Source organism: Buteo buteo, chromosome 9, assembly GCF_964188355.1.
Source record: "Buteo buteo chromosome 9, bButBut1.hap1.1, whole genome shotgun sequence".
NCBI lineage: Eukaryota > Metazoa > Chordata > Aves > Accipitriformes > Accipitridae > Buteo > Buteo buteo.
The window spans coordinates 10,370,178-10,390,779 of NC_134179.1; the positions used below are offsets into that span (position 1 = coordinate 10,370,178).

Sequence of the window (20,602 nt, forward strand, 5' to 3'; positions counted from 1 at the left end):
ATATTGTGTTTAGGAGTGAGTGTGGGGATGAAAAGCAGGAGAGAAGACAATGATAGCTAATGAGGCAAATGAAATCAATGGTGGTGTTTATTTATTTTTTTTTTTAAAGATGGATAATAGTAGTCCATAGCCATACTGCAAGTGAGATATTTGGGATAGCAGATGGGAGGGAATGAGAATGGGTACGAAAAGGGTGAGGACACAGATGCAAGCAGGGCGACCGGGATTAGCAAAGGAAACCTGAAGCAGAAATGTCTGCGAAGACTGGATGTTGAAGAGGGGCATGGGGGAGGGAGGAAAGGCAGGCCGGCTGTGTGTTAGCAACTTTCTCTAGGAAGACAGGCAAAATCCTACCCAGAGAAAGAGGGAAGAGGGGATGTGTGGCAGAAGGGCATCTGGGGTTGAGTTTCAGGGGCACTGGGTGACACTGGCAAAGGGAGCTGTTTATGTGGGAAGGTGGCAGGACCGAAGCGGGAGAGGATGACTCTGCAGTGGAGGAAGTCAAACCCAGGATGGGATTTCCAGTAGGCATGACCGAGCAGCAGGCAAGTAGCACTAGAGGAAATGGATGCTGGGGGTGAGCCAACATCGTCTCTGCGATAGGAGAGGGTGTCAGAGAAGGAGGAGCATGAAGGCTAGAGAGATCCAATAACCAGATAAACGAAGGGAAAGGGAAGGAGAGCTGGGAGCAGCCGGCAGCGGTGGATAACATTCAAGGCAGGCTGTGAGCGAGGGCCCGCGGGGAGGCTGCTGCGCGGAGGGGCGAGATCCGGGCGTGACGGCGGGCCGAGGCCTCACCAGCAGCACCAGGTGCGGCAGCCCCTCCGCGCTCCCCCAGGACACCGCCCGCCGTTACCGGGGACAGCGGGGCAGCAGCCCCCGCCCGGCCGCTTGGCGCCAGTGCCCCGGCGGGGAGGGCGGCCCGGCTCTGGGGGCGCCGGGGAACACCTGCCGGCGCCCGGCCCGGCTCCCCGCACCGCAGGGCGGCGGCGGCCGCTCGCCGCCTCCGCAGGGAAGGGGCGCGGGGGCGGGGGGCTGCGCTTCGCCCCCGCCCCGCCGCGCTGTCCCCGCCCCTCGCCCCTCGCAGCCGCCGCGGCCGGGCGGGCGGAGCGCAGCGCAGCGCAGCGCAGCGCCGCGGGGGCTGCGGGCGCCGCCGGTCACTTGCCGCCGCCGAGCAGGGACGAGCCGCCGCCCGGGCAGCAGAGAGGTAGGGGCGGCCGGGCCGGGGGCGGCCCTCCCCACCCCCTTCCCGGGGTTGCGTGCTTGTGAGTGCATGTGTGTGTGTGTGTGTGCGTGCGGCGGGCCCGCCGAGGCGGTGACCGCGGGCGGCTCCCGCAGCCCCGCCGCAGCCTCGCTCCGCCGCGCTGGGGCGGGCGGGAGAGCGAGTAGCGGCCCCGGAGCAGCGCGGGCCGGGTGCGGCCTTCTCCCCTCCGCCGCCGCTCGCTGCCCCGGCGTGGGGCCGCTTCCTCCGCGGAGGGCTGTCAGGGCGCGGAGCCGCCCCACCCTGCGGCGGCCCCGGCGCGGCCCGGCCCGGCCTCTCCTCTCCCCTCCCCGGAGGCCGCGGCCGCCGCCCCTGCCCGCCCTCCCCGCGGGTGCCGCCTCTGCCGCGCAGCCGCACGCCCCGCCGCGGTGCGGAGAGCCGCGGACGCGCTGCGCCTCGGGACCGCTAGTACTCTTATTTTATTTAAACGTTACTGCTATTTTAATTTTTTTTTTGATTCTTCTTCTTCCTTTGGCCGCAGGCGGCGGCGCGGAGGCGGGGGCCGCTGCGGGAGCGGGCGGCGGCGCGGCCGGTGTGTGGGGCGGGGTGCGGGGCCGCTCCGCGGGGTGCGGGGGAGCGCGGGCGGGGCGGGGCGGGCGGCTCTGCGGGGCTGCGGCGGGCGCCGGTGGGGAGGCGGCGCGGAGGGGCGTCCGGTTCGCGCCTGGGGTCTGGGCGGGCGGCTATCAGGTCGTCACCCGCTGCGGTGCTCTGTACTGTGGGAGCGCCGGGCTCCGGAATAACGCCGATACAGAGCGGCGTTTGCCTTTCGCAGCCGTTAAATGCGTTGCTTTGATTGCTTTCATCCGCTGCTTTTATATATTCTCGTATACCTGAAGCGAGGGCACAGTTAAAAGGCACAATGCCCGGACTTGATTTCATTATCTCTTTTAGGCAGCTCTTGCAGTGAGATGGGCATAGGCCTGATTTAACAAAAAAAAATATGGCAGACTTCTGCTAGATACGGTAAAGACTGCAGCAGCTCTGAAAAATCCTTGTTCGTGGCACTGGGGTCTGGCGTTTTATTTGGATACCCCTCTCTTAAGGCTGATTCTTTTGCTCTTGGAGTGATTAAACAGGACTAGAGTGAGTAATTGAATTTGTAATTTTGGTATCTTTAGTTGTGAGTAAAATTGCATTCTTGTTTAAAGAAGGCGAGTAGCGGTCTGTATTTCTAAACTGTACTTATTCAACGTTGTCCATAGGTGTAAATGTTAAACGTTCAAAATCAGAAGCAGGATCACTGTAAGAGGGAATAAACATTAACTGTCAAGATCCGGAGCATTCAGTACAGCCTTCGACCTTTATTGGCAGGATAGAAATATTATGAAACCTGCTTATTGAACTGTCTAGCCAGTTCAGAAAAAAATGCTGTTATTCACTCAGCCCCCTGAATGTATTGTGCTGAAAGACATCTTGGGGAACAATGCTCCCCAGTCTAAGGATTATAGAGGCAGGTCATGTAGAGTAATTTATTCAAAGAGATATCAGCCATGTGAAAATGTCAAGGGACTCCTCAGGCCATTGCAGGAAATCTCTGCTGGAAGAAGGACTTGCATATACTCAGAAGTCTCTGGAGGGAGAGGTAGGAGATGAAAACAGAATGGGATAAAGAGCCAGGAAGGGTGGGTAACGGTAGCTAGATGTGATTTCTAAAGAAGTGTCATTATCCATTGGCATTCTTGGTAGCTAGATGTGATTTCTAAAGAAGTGTCATTATCCATTGGCATTCTTTTTTCTCGCTGTTTCTCAGTAAAACAGCAATGGCTGTTGTGATGCCTGCATGACTTAGCGGTGGTTGTAGGGCTATGGGGATGGACTAGTGGGCTTGCTAATGTGTCACAACCAGCGCTAGATAGGTGATAAATAAAATAGGTAGGGAATATTTTGTTACTTCATACAGCAGCATAAACACATTTTTAAAAAAGAGGTCAGGTTATGGAACGGTAGCCCGTTTTGTGTTTTTCTGTAATGCAGATTAAGTGCAGTAGATGATATTCCGTGAAGCAGGATGCAGCATTTTTGGATGAAATAGGAGCTTGCAGCAGTTATGTGGCAAAAAGCGTTACAGATGCTGTTTCATCTCTATGGTGGCATGAATCCTGCAGCTTTTGGTATTACTGTGTGTTACTGAACTCTGCCTGTACACAGAAGTGGAACAGAGAAGGGGGCAAAACGCTCACACTACATGTATGGAGACCAGAACATTGCCGCATGTCTCTGAGACAGCTCCTTTTAAGTAGGCTTACCAAACCATTTTATGAAAGATGTTTTTCCTTTAACATACATAAAATTTAATCAGTTAAAACCCCTTTATTGGGTGGGCCTGTGATGCTCATTTATATTACGTCACCTGACTAAGGATTTATTTTTTATGTGGGTCAGTTACAGGATTTAATATTTGTACTTGGATTACTTGTAAAATAAGCATTGTATTTCATTAGCGAGGAGTATGTGGACATATTTTGTGGAATACAGATGAGAAGGTCTGTTTGTGCAGATGTTCAAGGCTCCGACTGCAAAAGTTATTTAGATAGTTAATCTCTACAGACACCTAAATTCCTTAGTCATCTGATCTGGGCACAAGTTAAAAACCAGTACAATAGTTTATCGTTGCCCATTACCTATGAGTCAGCTCCTAAATCTAGTCCAGGCTGGTATCTCTGACCACAGGCCTCCTGCTTGCCATTTCATGGTTCTAGGAAAGCCTTTGCAAACTGCGGTGCTTGTGCTATGGGAACTGGATGGCCTTATGTCGGAGCAAGGAGCCACCAGCAACCCCTTGGATCTTTTCGAGACTCGGTTGAATGAGGGGATTGCGAAGTAGAGCAGTGCAGGCTATTTTCTGTGGTGCGTGATACACACCATGCAGTGGAAACTTCTGATGAGACCAGGCCAGTGCTCCATGATATAAACTGTGTAGAGCCATGTAGGGCTTTTCTGACACGCGAGCTCATGCTGTGGGCTTGCTCCTGTCCCCAACTGATGGAGCTGGGGAGTTTGCCAGTACATTGAATGCTTACCTCTATCTAAGCTCATGGCAACTTTCCCAAGTTAGACCAGCAGGAATCTGGCCTAGAGGTGTTAAACGTGAAAATCTAGTTGTCTTCTCTTGCTTTCTAGTGTATTTATACCTTAGAAGTCATCTTGTGTTTGGTTGTTATCACCAAATAACGCTCACCTGGTGAAGCAAGTGCTGGAGGTGAAATGTGTGTCTGTACCATCAAATGGCACTGAGGTATAAGCAGTGTTCTGCAAAGAGGCTGCGTTGAAGACTGCTTTCCCCACTGTTTTTTGTTTTTTTGTTTTTTTTTTTTTCCCCTACATATGGTTTTCGTTTGTCAGATTTTTATTATTACTCTTAAAATGATCTGTTGTGAATTTGTTTTTCTAATGAACATGAGTACAATGTTGCAGCAGTTACAGCTGGACTTTTCCAGACTTTGCTTTCCTTTAATGAAAAAAGGGTTACAGAGACATTACATGTAAGGAATTTTTCTTATGCCTAGTAGATCTCAACTTATTTAACAGCTTTAACAGAGTGATATAGGTCAATTCTATATATTTAAGCAGGCAGCTTTTTTTCCTTTTTGTCCTGCTTAATTTCTTTTTCATGTATTGTTAATCCCAGACACATCTTTTACTGTCCATTCCTCATTAAAAAGCCCAGTTTTCCATGGAAAAAACTTTTGTATGTTTTTTGTTTATGGTTGACTTCGTAATAGATTTTATGGTTGTTTGAGAAAGATGGCTAGGGTGGGTGGGGTTGTGTCTGAAAGTGTTATTTCTACTTGCAAGTAAAATGTATGCGATTAGGAAAAGATATACACCAATCTATAACCTTTGTGCTCAGGGATTGTATACATCTTCCTATGGCCAAGAACAGATTAAGGTTGAGGAATATCTTGAGCTATTGTTTTTCAGCACCATTAACATTTTTCTCAGCTTCTTCCCTGTAAGGTTTCTTTTATTGTAGAACAGTGAAAATTTTAGGATGTTCTTACTTTTTCACGTCTCTTCACTTTCTTCCTGTTAGTCTCTTTATATATTGTACAAACTTACGTTTTTTTTCAAACTGCATGTTTTTTAGCACACCAGCAATGTCTTTGGTGTGTCACCACTACCACCAGAGAAACATACTATGCTGTTGTGCAGTCATTTTTATTTCACAATCTTTCAAATGTGCTAAGCGTTAGAACTTTAAAAAGAAATGGTATGTTGGTTCGATTTATTCAGCAACCCCTCACATCAAGAGAGCAGCAAGAACTGAACAAAAGAGTCACTCAGTGTGAAAATCTTGTGCCAACAGATGCTAACACACACCTGTTAGATACTACGAATAGATTAGCTGGTCATACCAGTCATGCTGTTGGAACAGGAGAGGTGTGCCATTAATACTCTGTTCGTGGATCTAAAAATATACTGCTATGAAACTGTTCACAGGTAAATGTTCCAAATTAAGTAGCTTTTCTGTTTACTGGGATTCTGAACACAGGCTGTTCTCTGTTTGGAAGAAGTGGCCAGATCCTGAAGTTACACCTGCTGAGCAATTTGCCTGTGATCTGTGAAACACATTCAGGAATGATGTTCTTGGATTTAGTCTCCTGTTTTTGTTCACATATGCGCAGCTGTACTCAAGAGGAAACCATTTCTCCTTCTCTGTTAAAGTCATACTGCTTGGAGTTAGTATAGTTGTAAGAATATGAAATAAGAATGCTTCTGCAAGTAAATGGAGAAACTGTGGACTTGCCATGGAAAAAGACTTGCAAAGAAGCAGTAGCACAGGGTTTTTTTTGTTCATTTATTTTAAAGAAAGGAGTAGGGATTGACTGACAGCTCAGTTTTATTGGAGTGACCACGGGGTTTGGTTTTGTTAATCATGACTCAACACAGTTGTGAGAATGGGGAATGATCCCTGAAATGGGCTTCAGTCACGGGTGGGCAGTTGCTAGTCCTCCATGTAAATGGGTGTATAGGAGGATATGCAATATATTTGTTCTGTGAAGATACGTAGTTAAAAAGACTTAGTTTAGCTGGTGGAAGGTGTAATCAGAGATGAAGATACGTAGACCTAAACAAAAATCCCAAGCTTTTATATACCACTTCATCGCCCACATGATTGAATGGCATGTAGGCTAGTGTATTTGAAGTAGCCAACTTAATGAATAAAGTGTTTATGCTTTATCTGTTCAGTACCACTATAGAAAGGGGTTGAATGGTTGTTATGATCCTTTCTGGTCTTAGTCCATAGGGACTACAGACCTTTAGTTCTGTCTTTTTTTTTTTTTTTTAAGTTTGCCTTGAGTTTTCTTAAAGCACAGCATCGCATCAAGATAATGACTGTGCTAAAATCTCACAATTCAGGGCTTCATTTGGGTGCCTGTAGTGGTCAGGAAGGATCATCCCCCTGCCTTGAATTTTGTGGGGTTTTATTTCTATTTTTTCCACTTTCTTAGAGGCATTAGTGGCTGGGGGCTGGCTGGGGTGAGGCAGTGAGCTGGGTGGGAGGTGCTCTGAGGTGACGTGGAGGCTCCTCTTGGAAACCTGGCCCTGACGTTTTAAGGTTATACTGATCGCTGAATTTGATACCAGGCAGAAATTTCTCCCAAGCCAGTCCAACAGGCATCTTTATGAGGTCTTTAATCTTCACTGTGGGGTTCAGCCCCTAGTACTGTTACAGTCCCAAATAGACGGTCAAGGTCTTCTACAAGGCATTGTGGGGACTTCTTACCATCAAGCAGTAATCTGGATCTGCATTTTTTGTTTCTGTAAGTTAATGCCATTTGATCCTAAATTAATCCTATCATTCTATTGATTGATGTATTATAGAATGACATTGTGTATCTGCTTTTTACTTTTACTTTTACATGATAAAAGGGAGCCTTGTGTTTGTAAGGGCAAGAAAGCTGTCAATATGTATTGTTTCTTACGCCATGGTGAGTGCTGGCTGACTGGGCAGGTCTAGAACCTGGTTTACAATGGGGTTGATTTGTGGTTACTGCAGTCAGTAGTGCAGAATAGAAAATACAGTTTTGTGCAGTATGACCAAATGCTTGTTTTTTCCACTCATGAAATCAATTTTGCTTAGTGCTTAGACACCACAAATACTCCAGCTAATTATAACGAGTAGTTCCTCTGTTTTTCTGGCTTAGAAGGGAAAAGGTGCTGCCTGCTGTATCTAAATTAACTCAACGTAGATAAATTTATTTTAACACCCACAGGTTTTAGTTTGGGTATCTGAGTTTGAAGTGTTGGCTTTTGTCTGTAGCTAAACTAATTATGAGATTTTCTTCCCAAGGGCTTTCACTGACTTTTCTCTTAGTAAACAAATATTTAATTGAAGTGTTTAAGGGTGATCTATCGCCAGTCTCTGCAGATGGAGAGCTTTGCATTGGTGGGTAGCTTGTGGCTCTGCTATGCTGGTGGCATATACATTTATAGCAACACTGGAATGCAGCATGAAGCTGAACATTCTAGTCTGTCCTTGGAGAAAGCAGTTTTTGCCTCTCACCAGCAAATTACTGGCCTCTCTGCTTTAGGAAGGGTACTTTGGGCCTAAATCTGCCTTATGGAAGTCAATGGGAGTTTTGATATAGGAGGATCATCCAGTAGACCACTCTTTATTAGACCCTGCATCATGTGGGGGTCTAGTGAGGAAGTCAGGAAAGCTAGTGATCTTATTTCACGCTTTGCCACTTATACTATATGAAATATGAAAGCAAGGGAGTTGAGCAGCAGGCACTGGTTTTGTGTGCCTGAACTTTCAAAAAGTATGGTATCTGCATCTCTTGAGATTTGAACAGTCCTTTAGTCAGCCTGACTCAGAGATGATGAGTTGGGAGAAAAATAGGCTTTGAACTACCATGCTGCAGTTCACTTTAAGTTAACAGGTACTCCTTATCGTGTAGGGTCCATATGTGGTAAAGATAGCCTAGTTAGTTTAGTATCTGCTTTATTTTTATAACTTCAAATATAGTGACCTTTTTCTGCACGTAATACTATGAATAATTCTCTACAGTTTCATGATAGTCAAAGGTGAATAGATTAATTGCTAACTTTTTATTTTTAACCTTTTTTTTAGAGTAACGTACTCTTATTGTAATTTTAAATGCTTTTAGGAGGCCATATCCTAAGCCTGAAAAAAATCTGGTTGACTTTGGTGGAGCTACACTGGTTTGTACTAGTTGAAAAATCCGTCTTGCAGTCTTGAAGTTTTGATAAAACAAATACTGGAGCCTGTTGAATTTTATTCTTTTTGTGTTTTTGGCATCAGAGAAGCTTTTCCTGATGTTTTTCTCATTTGAAGGCTGATTGTACTGAGTGACCTCTTGCTACTAAAGGGTGGGTCAGTTTATGTGGGAAAGTCTTAGTCAATGTGTCTGGGAGATAAGTGGGACTGCATCCCAACAAGCGTGGTGCATTAAATACTGGAATGTGCTGGGGATCTGCCAGGAGATTGGAAGCAGGACTATGCGACAAGCGCAAACGCAGTCACACTCTCCCTAAAATAGTACTCTGGATAACAGGAGATCTGGAAAGTTATCACTTACCTCATTTTAGCACAAATTCTTTCCTAAAAATGGATTATTGACTGAGAGTTCAGGGGGATTTTTTTTTTGATAATACATTCTCTTTGCATCTTAAGAACGTTTAGGTCACTCTCAAGTCTTTAGCTGAAGACAGGATAGGACTGCAAGTAAGAATGAAAAAGCTGTATTAAAACCATACAAGAGAAGCACAAACCGTGCAGTCCCAGCTTAGGGAAAGCTGTTTATATAATCTTCATTGTTATCTGAATGAGAAACGAGATGGATTTTTATCTTAGTGTAGGCTTAGTACTAGCATCTTCAAATTCATCTTGAACTGTCTGGAAGTATCAAGGCAGAGGTAAATCAGTTCAGCAGCCTCAGACATGCCTGGGCTGGTTGTCAGCGACAGGATTTTGGCACAAGACACTGAATGCAAGCAATCAGTGTTTGGATATTAAAATGAACAGCGGTTTACCACTGCAGACCGTATATGGTTTTGTTTAAGGGTAAAAATAAGCAAATTTGATTTTCGGCCCCATGTCAAATTTGTCAACAGAAGAATCTGATTGTGCAGCTTTAGTTGTTGGCATAAGCCATTTAAACTTAAAACCTGTGATGCCTAAATTAGTTTCTTACGGAAAGAGGATGAGTTAGCTTCTAAATGGGATAGTGTGAGGAAAGTGCGGGGGCTGGGGTGGATGATCCTTTGTAGCAAGGTTGTAGTATACTGAGTCAGCAGGTGGTTGTGTTTAGCCCTGGTGCGAATCTGCTGTAGGAAAGTATGGATTGAAATAACTGTTCCCTGGATGTGTGTTTGCATTGCTGCAGGGACCTGGACAAGGAACTCCGTAAAAGGAAAAAATAAAAGTTGAAATGTTACAGAATAATTAGATTCAGAACAAAGAGTCTGGACTACTGTAAGTCATGACCTTTTATTTAGTGCATGCAGATTTCAGGGCAAGTGATGAGCTGCACTTATTAAAAGGCAGATGGATTACTTCATTTGTGGAAAAACACCCATCAGCTTCTGGTCTACACTACAAGCCTGGGATCAGTTTAGCTCTTGAGGACCACAAGATGTAACTCTCCCATCGTGCCTGTACCAGAACTGAAGTCTCTGGCCCCAGGTATTAGGTCCAGATGGCCTATGCTCAGAGAAGAGCAGTTTTATGTCTCCTGTGCTGCAGTCTCTGAGCTTCTCTGTGGGGAGGAGACTGATTTAGCCTGTTGTACAGCAAGCAACAGCTGCAAGGCTGCTTTATGTTATGCTGGTTTACAATACATTGGGAAAGGAAGGCTGTTGCACCGGCTCAGGATAAAGTGGGGCACAGTGGTTACGCTCCAAAGTTTGTTTTGTGAGAGGATGTGGCATACCAGATACACCTGCTCTGCACCACAGGGGGATTCCCTGACCCCAGCTGGCCCATTAAGCCAGCTTTGCAGCTTTCTATCACTGGAGTGTGTAAAGTAGCTTTATTGCTGGTCAGGATCTGAATCCAAGGAGTGATGCTTGCATAAAACTCAGGCAAAAGGTAAATAGAGGTAAAGTAAAAAAAATGCAATCCAATCAAGTTTCACTGAGCTGTGTCTTTTTTGGTCTTGCACACCTTCAGATTATCTCTATGTATTAGGAGGCATAAAAATTCCCAGAAATTGCACAGTTTACGTAAGAGATGTGAATAACAGTTAATAAGACGTTAAACTGCCCTGAGGAGCTGAAAGATAGGGGAAGTAGTTTATTTTTAGAGATCTATTCCCATTGTATGCTAGACAACAAGAGTAAAATGACTTTGAATTAAACATATACCACAAAGAATTAAAGATATTTTTCCCAGACAAGTATTGAAGTACCCATAGTGTAGTAATGATATATACTATCTGCCAGATTAGTAGTGAAACACTCAACTGCGTTCTTCACTTTGTTTAGTAAGAAAAGAGGGACCTTCTATGCTTATTCTCCTTGCAATATTCGGATTTTTCTTTCTCTGCGATGCTTAAGAATGAAGGATCTGAATCCCCAGTTGTGCCAAGTTACATAGCTACATACTAGCACGTGAAGCTGTGCTGATTTACATCATCACAGCCTGTGGCCTGAGTTTTTAGATCATCTTTGTATAAAAATATGCAGAAGAACATATCTGAGATAATTTTGTATTTCTCAGTTACATTTCTGAACCACGTTAGAAACATAAGGTTTGTAAAAAATGTGAAAAGACACCAAAAAGTTGGTAAATGACTCTAGGAGTCAAGGATGGTGATACCCTCTTTGTGGGCAGGTGTGAGTGATAGGGAGCACATAGCTCTTATCTTATCTGTGTTTTTAGTCTAAGTAATCCTAATCGGGTAGTAAATCCTGAGTGAGATTATGCTGCTGGAGTGTGTGTGACAAAGATCAGCATTTAGATACGCTGTAGGGGTATAGCAGGATCTAGAGGTTCTCATTTAGTATTTATTGGTGATAGGCTGAGGTAAACCAGAAGTTTGATTGCTTTAACTAGGATCTTCTTCTGAACAAGTGGAAAAGAAACATGGTGAAGACCTAATGATCTCATTGCCGAAGCAGAGCTGACAGGTGAGGACCACATGGACATACCAGTGATAGGTGGAGCACTGAGTTGGCGGAGGGTATGCCAACCATTTTAGAGATGTTTCTACAGCTGTTGCTGACTAGCAGAAAATAATATGAATCACTTTGGTTTGCAGTGGCTCAGCTTGCTGTGAGAGTTCAAAGAGTCACAAAGTTCCTCAGATTCCTGGCATGGGGTGATGAACCTACATGTCACCTTAAGGGCAATTTACAGAGCAGCATGTCCACGTTATTCCATGGTGCCTTTAACAGTAGTACAGCTGTTTTCATTTTTAACTTCTGGTTGTCATAAGCTGTGGCAGGATGCCAAAGAGCCATGGAAGAGCTTTGGGCCTGAAATTAATTTTCGGCAAACTGGATTAGATTGGCGCCTGTTGCAGTCTTAACATTGAAAGTTTTATGCGTGTTTTGATATAAATGTGTCTCCTTCCTGATACTTAGCTTGGCCATAATATAACAAGGTGCTCTAAAGAGAGATAGGAGGGCATGCAAATGTATAAAACAGGGACAAAAATAACTTTGTATGTATTCTTAATGTTCTTTTTTGTGGATTGATCAAAATGTTGCAATTTTTTAAAAGACTAAAATGCTTGATGGTAATGAATGTTGAGAAATGGTCACTATGCAGGCAGCATGACTACTTTATCAGAGGGGAATTTCCAAATTGCATTCCAAGCGTGTTATTAAAGGATTAAAGAGATGGGCGATTCACCTTGGGCTAACTGTCCTGAAACTATGTTTATGCTTATAATACAGATAAATAACTATTATGCAAATATTACTGTAATAACAAACCATATTTTGAATTTGCTTTATGCTTTCCAGTGGTTCACACACTGGTCAGAATTACTTGCGGTATAAACTTGACGGGTCTTGAGGGAATGTATGTGTTGGTATTAGATTGTAGTTCTCGTTATGTTTCTGTCTGAACCTTGTGTTCATGAGCCTGGTTTGGCGAAGGAGCTCAGGAGCTGGCAAGTGAGGTGGGTAACACGATCCCAGTGTGAATTTACTCTTTGTTGTGTAAGATTAGGGTCTTGGACCTCTTGACCATGCAAAAGGTAGACCTGCACATTTAACTTCACAGTGTGTTTCGTCTGTGCTTCATGTTACTATGCTGAGATCCCACCCTTTCTAATTCTGGGTAAGTTGCTTTCTCAAGCAATGAGATGTTTGTGTCAAGGCACTGCAGTGGGCTGAGGCTGGGATGTTTGTAACTCTCCAGTCACATTTTTTTGCAATATGGAGCGTGGTCCCAGTGAGTGTTCCTAAAGATTTTGGTTAAATTGCTCTTGCTCTTGCTCTTGTTTTGTTCCAGTGTTCTAAATAATAATCTTGTTTTCCCAAAACAGAAAGTACTTAAGTTACCTGTATAGTGAAAAATACTTAACTTTGGTGAAATATAGCACTTAATTTCTTTTTCTCTGAATTGGCCTCAGTGTATAGTAGCAGACTGGAATGTTTTGTATATAGTTTCCTTCCTTGATTCTGTTGTTAAAATTAAAGAAAGCTTCCTATTTTCCTATTGTCATCAGGAGCAATAAATTATTGTTCCTTTTAAAAATCTGTCCATTCTGAGTTTGACTTCCATTGACTACTGCCTGGAAAATGCAGATATTTCTCTTCAGAGTGCTGGAACTCTTTTTCTGCAGTCAATCTGAAGGGCACAGTTCACCTTTGGGAAATGCCACGTGGAAAATTGGTGGGTGCTGAAACTGCAATGACCATGGTTTTAGCACTTCCAGATATGCTGGCTTTTAGATGTAAGTGCCAGGAAAAAATTGCAGTATTCACGTTAGTTCTCCAGGCGGAATACAGGTTTTTTTAGTCAAGGTTTTACAGTGTATCAGAAATCAGAGGCTAGTTGGCTACTGTTTTTTGCTTCTGAATGCTAAAGTTTTTTGTGCTGATACATGGTCCTTGAATATTGCACCTTAGGAATTTGTTCCCCAGAATCACTTCGAAAACCCTTTTCTACTCTTCTTTCTGAGTAGTCACTGAGCTGTCTTGAAGACATGATGTGACTTGCCAGAGAGAGCACCCTGTTCCTTGGGGTGGTGGTTTCTGAATCAGGGGGTTATGGTGGGTTTGAGAAGCTCCAATACTTTTGAGCAGGGTCACAGTTGTTTTTTCAGGTATTTGGAGCCACACAAATGTAGGATCACAGCAGAAGGAAGTGTCTGAACCTCTGCTTGTGAGGAATTCTATTCTACTGTTAATTTTCAGGTCTGAAAAATGCTCTGCTGTTAGTGCTGCTTTCAAAATATGCGATCATAGAGGTTAAAGCCTAACAGCCTAGTGTCCAAACTTGTGGCAGCCTGTTTTCTTCTTAATAGTAATTCTGTGAAGTAATTGTGTTAACAGCCTATTCCTGCTTCTGTGGCGCTGATGCTGTATCAGTAGAATGACCAAGTAAGTCTTGTGTGGGGTTTAGGCTTCTCATACAAGGACTGATGAGCCAATTTCCAGAGAAAGTGACATGTTTGAGGAAATGATGTGGTCTTTGTATTTGGATGACTGGCACTTGGCGCGTTTTGATGTTGATTTATTGCTAGCGGACCCAGGTCTCTTTGACAGTGTAGAATTATCCTTGGTCTGTCAGTACTGAGTTATTTCACTCTGGCCTGAGCAAGGGTTCCTGCCGTTGGCAGTCTGATAGCCATGCAAACTAGCCTCATGGGAAGCTCCAGGAAGTATAATGGGATTGATTTGAATGGTCAATAGCATAGTTAGTATTAGCATTGTGTTTGACAGTATATTGTTTAAAAGTTGTATTTTCTGAGGGGAAAACAAAACAAACAAAACTTCCTGGACTTCTTCCTGAGTTACTGATTTCAGAATGAAGGCTACAGGCTATTTGTAGTGTCAACAAAAGGGGGGAGGAGGCTTCGTAATTTTAGTATCATAGCAAAAAGAAACCAAACAAAAACCAGAAGAAATGCAGCTGAGGGAATTTTTACACAAGCCTATAGTTAATTTTAGCTGTGGAGTTTGAGTTGGTTTTGGGTTTTGTTGTGTTTTTTGTTTGTGGGGTTTGGGGTTTTTTTCATTATTTTGATTTCAAGGACTACTGAGGGATGAGGGAGAAAGGAGCCATTGTCCCAGTTAGTCACACTGCAGTGTATGCCTACCTCCTAGCCTTGTTTTTAGCTGTAGCCTGAGGTAACACCTGGTTGGTTATAGCAGCTGGATATGTTGAGAAGTTGTCATAATTACTAATTTTATGCTTTTGCTGCATGGTGGTTTCTGTTGGAGACTATGATAAATCTCCCCAACTCTGTTTTCGTGCAGAATCCAAAATGGCATGCAAAGTACAAGCCTTGTGCACAAAATTGACTGTGTCACAGTCTCTTCTTTGATTGCCTTTCGCTGTATTACAGTGCCATGATTGTAAGTCATCCATAAAGTCAGTGCATTGCTTAAAATAGGCTATTCCTTTTGCAATTGCTATTACAATTCCAATATTCAAATATTAAGCCTTCTCTGCAGCGTTCGAAATAGCTGTGAATCGAGAAATTCTTTCATTAGTCTTACCAGAGCAGTTAAATATTCAGCATGTCAAAGGTACACTCCCAAGGCTGGAGCTATGTAGAAGTTGAGCCAAGGCTTCTTCACCCCTGTTCCTTCAACTTGTACTCTTTGTTCAACAATAACAACAGATTAAAGTGGGTGGGAGGAAGAAAGAAGCAGGAAATGGATCAAAAGAAAGTGAAGAGTATCTAAAATCAAATGGAGGAAATAACGGACCAGAAAGAATGCAAAAGTAAGAAAATGAATTTAAAATAGAAAACTGTGTTCACAGAAATTCATCAGGACAAGACTCTGATCCTGGCCTTGGTGCAAATGGATGTGTAACAGTCACTTGGGTAGCAGGCAGCACTCTATTCAGTTGGCAGGGGCTGTAAGAAAGACCTGCCTCCTCTCTGGAGGCTGTGGGTTCAACCCTCTGTGTTTATGGCAGGAGGACTGAAAGTTGTAGCAAGCCACTAATTGCCTCTTGGGAGGCCACTTACAAGGGTGGGTGCAATCTGAATGACTGAGCTTGGTGGGAAGATCAAGGGCTTGGCAAGTTCAAATGTGTGCACTTAGTGCTGATATCCTCAGCCTACATGCTATAAGAATGCACAAATGGAAGGCAGGTGTTTATTTTTTTTCCCCCAAGGTTGTTGTACATTAACTAATGTAAAATTTAATAATAAAGTACCATTTTGGCAAAATAATTTCCTTAGACTTGACATCAACAAAAGGTGGTAGATAGGGTAAAATAAAGGACAAAGAGAGATGACCATTGCATATTTAATGGAGAAAAAATGTACTTGTCATGTGGCTTGAATGTCATCTTAATGATACCATGAGGCAAGGAAGGGAGCCAAAAAATGCACACCTTTTATCATGGAAATGAAGTCCAGAAAGGCTTTCAACAGTGTTTAGCCAAAATAAGGGGTTGAATTGTCATCTGCTGTAAAAGAAAGTCTAATTTGTCCATATAATCCTGTTGGTCCAGGTGAGTGATGGGAGTGCTGTTCTTCTAATTGCCTTTGAAGTTCAAAGTGAAAAGAGATCCTTTTTTCCATTCCATTCTCTAGCTTAGCTTCTACGGGTAGGGAGGAGACTAGCAGTAATATTTCATTTTTCAACTTAACTTTGGTTGAACCAGTTGCACTTTGCTGGAAACCACTCTGATGGTCAGCCATTATAAGCTGCAGTCCTCTTAGAAAAGAAGACTAGAGCAAGATATTTCCCTGCAGTCCCCAACTGTGTGATGGCTGGCCAGAGTACTTGCTATGCGTTTCCCAGCTGTGTTTCACAAAGGGCTTTGCCAGCATGCCAGGCATTACTGATGCTTTCTGGAACAGGGAAACAGAGGCAGAGAGGGACCAGCTCGTCACAGCGAGGCTGGGCGTCAGGGCCCCAGAGTGTCAGGACTCGTCCCAGCCCCATGCCTGGACCCCGCAGCCCGGCCTGGCTCACCAGTGAGTGCAGAACACCCCTGCCCTGCTGCTTCATGCTGCTGGGGCATGGAGGCAGGTGCTCTCTGGCCAGAGATTGCTTGCGCTGAGGCAGGGTGGATCCCAGCAGGGCAAAACTGGAATGATTTTGATCTCTTACACTATTCTATGGGGCATAATGGGCTTGTCCTGGATTTACCCCAGGACAAATGCCATTTTGGATTGGGTGACATGCTGCCAGATTGACTGCTGGTGGTAAGTGAAGAGGCACGGTAAATCTCTGTGTCGTCAGTCTGTCTGGCTGCATCTCAGGGGAATCACAGTACTTCAGCAGTGCTAACACTCTCCCTCTGTGCCCCAGCAACTGGCTTTGGAGCTCCCACCTTTAGGAGGTGCTCCAAGAAAGGGAACGTCTTTCTGTGTTCTCCTACCTATTCTGGCACCAAGCCGTACTTCTCTGGTCACACCTTTACGCTCACCAAACTTGCTGTCTAACCAAAATGAAGCCCAAAGCATGTAAACCCAAAGGGGCACGATCAAGCTGAATTTCAGTCACAGGCGAAACACCAGGAAAAAAACATACTATTAAGAGGGGAGGGGATGCCATGGCTGGTCATACACTTAGCTCACACAGTTTGTTCCTGGTTTAGGATGGCCTCTGGTTGCCGTTCAGGGTCTCTAAATGAGCCAATGATTTTTCTCTTGACCAGATCACCTGTTGATGTAAGTGGAGGCAGTATTATTTAAGCATGTCTGCTTGCATTAGATTTGTATTAGATCCCTCAGATCTAATACTTGTGCCTGAATTCATGCTAAAGGTAGCTTTCTTGGCTTGAATATATACAGAAATGAATTTGCTGTTAGTTTCCCTTCCTTTAGTAGTCAAGGTAGAATTCAATAGCTTGTTTTTGGAAGGTAACGCTAATGTGTGTGAAAAATATGTCAGTGGTTTGTGTGCAGTATGTTGTGCAAAGAACCGACCTGCAGACTGTTGGTATCTCCTCATAATGTCTTTACTTGAGTCCTATTAACTGCTTTAAATACAAAGATGTTGATGTACTTTTAATGCCATGTTAGTGCTTACTTGGGCAAGCAGTTAAGTGCATTATTTTAATTTAGTAACATGCTGAAGAGATTAAATTCTGGATGCTGGCATTGTTATCTGGGCAAAACATAGGCTGTAACCACAGGGCTGGCCTCCCAAATAATTTTTATCCTCCTCTGTGTTACATTTTAGCTATCATGGAAAAAGAAGATGGCTGAACAGTGTCAGCTCTGGATAGTACGTGTTTGCACGTTGTGCGTTTCCGTGAATACGTGATGGCACTTCCCTGTTCTGTCAGTGAGAGATCCTAACGCCTCCTGTCATGTACCAGCTTCACTGTTCTCTGTGTGATATCCCCAGCATCTTTTGTCTAATTCAGTTTTATTCAGTTATACTTTCATTTCTAAATGTTGTTGGAAAAGTGCGTGGTGGCACATGGTCTCTTCAAGCAAGTAGTGGTCCTCATGAACCTGCCAGTATTTGCCCAAGTTGCTGCAGTGGTGTCTTGAATTTTTTTAAATGACTTTTGGTGTATAAAAAAGTAAAAGTATCTGAAATAGCTTGAGGGACCTTGGCTTCAGTGCTCATTTTTCACTGACAAACACTAATTATTTAGCAACATGAATCAGATCTTGGGAGGCTTATTTTAGGATCAGTTCCTGTTTCTTTCCTGACCAGTGATTCAATCATAGTGAGAAAAGCAGTCTCAATAAATGATTAGGCAAGCGTGTGTGCTCCACTACCAAAGGACTCTGCATAAATTTTTTCAAAAAAATTTGAAACAAGGCCTCTCCCTGGGCTCCTGCACAGCATGCCCTTCAGCCCTGTTTGACCGTGTCCTGGCTTCTAAGCTATTTTTCTGTCTCCCCATTTTTTCTTACTGCAATCTGTGTGATTGCCTTGAAATGGTCTCGTGAAGGTCATTTTGCTATGGCATTTTGCCATTCTGAAATAGCCTCACTTGTTCTATGAAGTTACAACTGTTGGTAAAATACCAGCTTACTCCGTGCAGCCTCAACCCTAGGGCAAGCTGATACTTGCCAGACTAACAAGAGATGTACTTCAAGGGTGGAAACAATGGCTTTTACACTAAATAATTAATTTTTATGACTGCAACAAATTTGACTTTTTCAAATAGCTTAGAATCAAGACCAGCTTTGTAAAGGTGAGCAAAATGGAAAATTACGTGAATAAGAATGCTGATACTTTTTCTGAAGGGAAAAAAAAAAGTTGTTAGACTTTTGGCTGGCTGTTCTCAGTAGGGTTAAATTGCAGATCTCTTGTCCTCAACTTGCTCATAAACCACCTTTGATTAAATTAATAGCAGACGCAAGTGGGAGGAAGGAGAGGGAGCTGCGCAAGTCTTCATGAAAGAAAATCTGCCTGAGGAGCAGGCAGCCCCAAGCTGTACTTCCTACAGACCTTCTAAAATGCCCCTAGTTTTTGCTGATTCAGAACCTCTTTCCTCCTAATCTTTGCATGGGTATCTGAAGGCAAATTTGTGTCTTCATTTGTCAAACAGAGTAAAGAAATTAGGGTTATGGTAGGAAACTGAGTTCCCGGTACACAGATGAGATAGCCACGTCTCTCTCTGCTGGGGAGTAGAATGGTATGGAGCAGCGAGCAGTGCAGCAGCCAGCCTTTGAGCTCTGCCCAGAGCAGCACTGCCCTGCACTTGCTCCTTGTTTGGGGTGCTGGCTGCGTTGTGCAGCCTGGACTCACATGTGCTCACGTGCCATGTGATCTGGGGGAAAAGCCCTAAATAGGGGGGGAAAAAAGAAGAAAGCCCTAGCATCAGTCATGGGGCTAGAGAATTCCTGCATAGCCCTATGACCACCTGATACCTTAGGGCTCCTCTTCTCCTGGGGATGTTTTGTGGTGTGGCTTCAAGGGTGTCCGCCTTCCTGTCTAACTTGCAGAAAATTAAAAATACTGGTGGATGTAATTTTTTTATTGGTTACAAATCTTTGTGGGTATTACCTGGACTTGCAGAGAAGATAACAAAGCTCTTCTGCCTGCTCCAACCCTGTGAGCCTTCAGAAAGCCTCGGCAGGGTGAGGGGTTCTGAAAACCCTGTGCTAGAGACAGAGCTGCTGTAAACTGTACTGTTCAGGTTAATGAAAAGAGAGAGATGACAGTTTCGTCTTAGGCTTGGAGCATCGGAGACCCAGTTTGTTTTGATGGGAGTTGTTGGTGTCCAACACCTGTAAAAATTAAGCTTCTAGTGTTACGCTGCAGGTAAGAAAGTTACTCTGGTTTTGAATCTCGGTGCTGTCTACTTTGTCTCAAATGAGGTCTATAGAGAACTATAGAAATTGTTACTTTGCAGGGTAAAAGCATTGCTTTTGCTATTTTCTGCTAGTTGCTAAAGGGATGATGAGGCTAATTTTTAACTCATCAGTTGAAATGGTTAATTAATTTGTTGTTTCTGCTCTTACGCTCTCTGTCCAGTAGCTGTGCAGTTACCACTGTCTCTCCCCAGATGCTGTTCTGTGTACTTTTGCCAGTTCAGAGTGTGTGTGTGTGTGTCAAAGGGGCACTTGGTATCCAGCAGTTGTGCCTTCTGTTAACAAGAACAAACTGGACATAGAGCTTCTCTAGCACTCAATGGCAAAAGAGAGTAGAGGAAGGTTTTACACTAACAGAGAGGTAAAATAAGAATATGAGTATCCATTTCCACAAATCCGCAGTCTGTTACCTTGTTTGTTTATTTACTCCTCTAAACAATTGACTCTCATTTTGGACAATAGATGATGACTGTTCTTTTTTAGCTAATAACTTTTCTGTGGTTGGGTTACTCCTGACTGACACCTGTATATAAGAGCTTAGACCCTCCCCTTATGCTAGTTGGAGTGGGAGATGATATCATTGTTTCCTCCTTTGCCGTTGGGAAGAGACTGTGAGTAAGGAGTAATTTTTGTCCCATGAAATGACTGGTATCTAGTTGGCTATGTCTCAGAGGTAAGGCGATAGCTGGCAACCATTGGTGTGTAGAGAATGTCTGAGTCTCTCTGTAATTTCCTGCTCTCCAGATTCCCCTCCCACTCTGTAACCCACACCCGTACACTTCTTTGTTCTGGTTTTGGCCAGTTTGGAGAAATGCCTTGCTTTGCTGCATCGAGTGCTATCATTTGACACTACAGCTCTCTTAATACAACAAATCCATCCAGTATGAGTATGCTTAAGGCCATAGAGTTGCACCAATGCTGAATGTGGCCTGTGATATTTACAGCA

At 43.9% G+C, this 20,602-nt stretch overlaps 1 protein-coding gene across 3 annotated transcripts in view; it reads left to right on the forward strand.

The window, feature by feature from the left end:
- Positions 1–637: 637 nt before the first annotated feature.
- SPTBN1 (spectrin beta, non-erythrocytic 1) overlaps positions 638–20,602 on the forward strand; it is a 136,677-nt gene continuing 116,712 nt past the window's right edge. The window contains exon 1 of one of the 3 annotated variants that reach the window (XM_075035342.1): positions 638–810. The gene's annotated coding sequence lies outside the window, so the exon portion shown is untranslated. Of the gene's footprint in view, positions 811–1,100; positions 1,208–1,594; positions 1,794–20,602 lie in introns of those variants that run through there. The other 2 variants (XM_075035344.1, XM_075035345.1) reach the window with 2 other exon arrangements.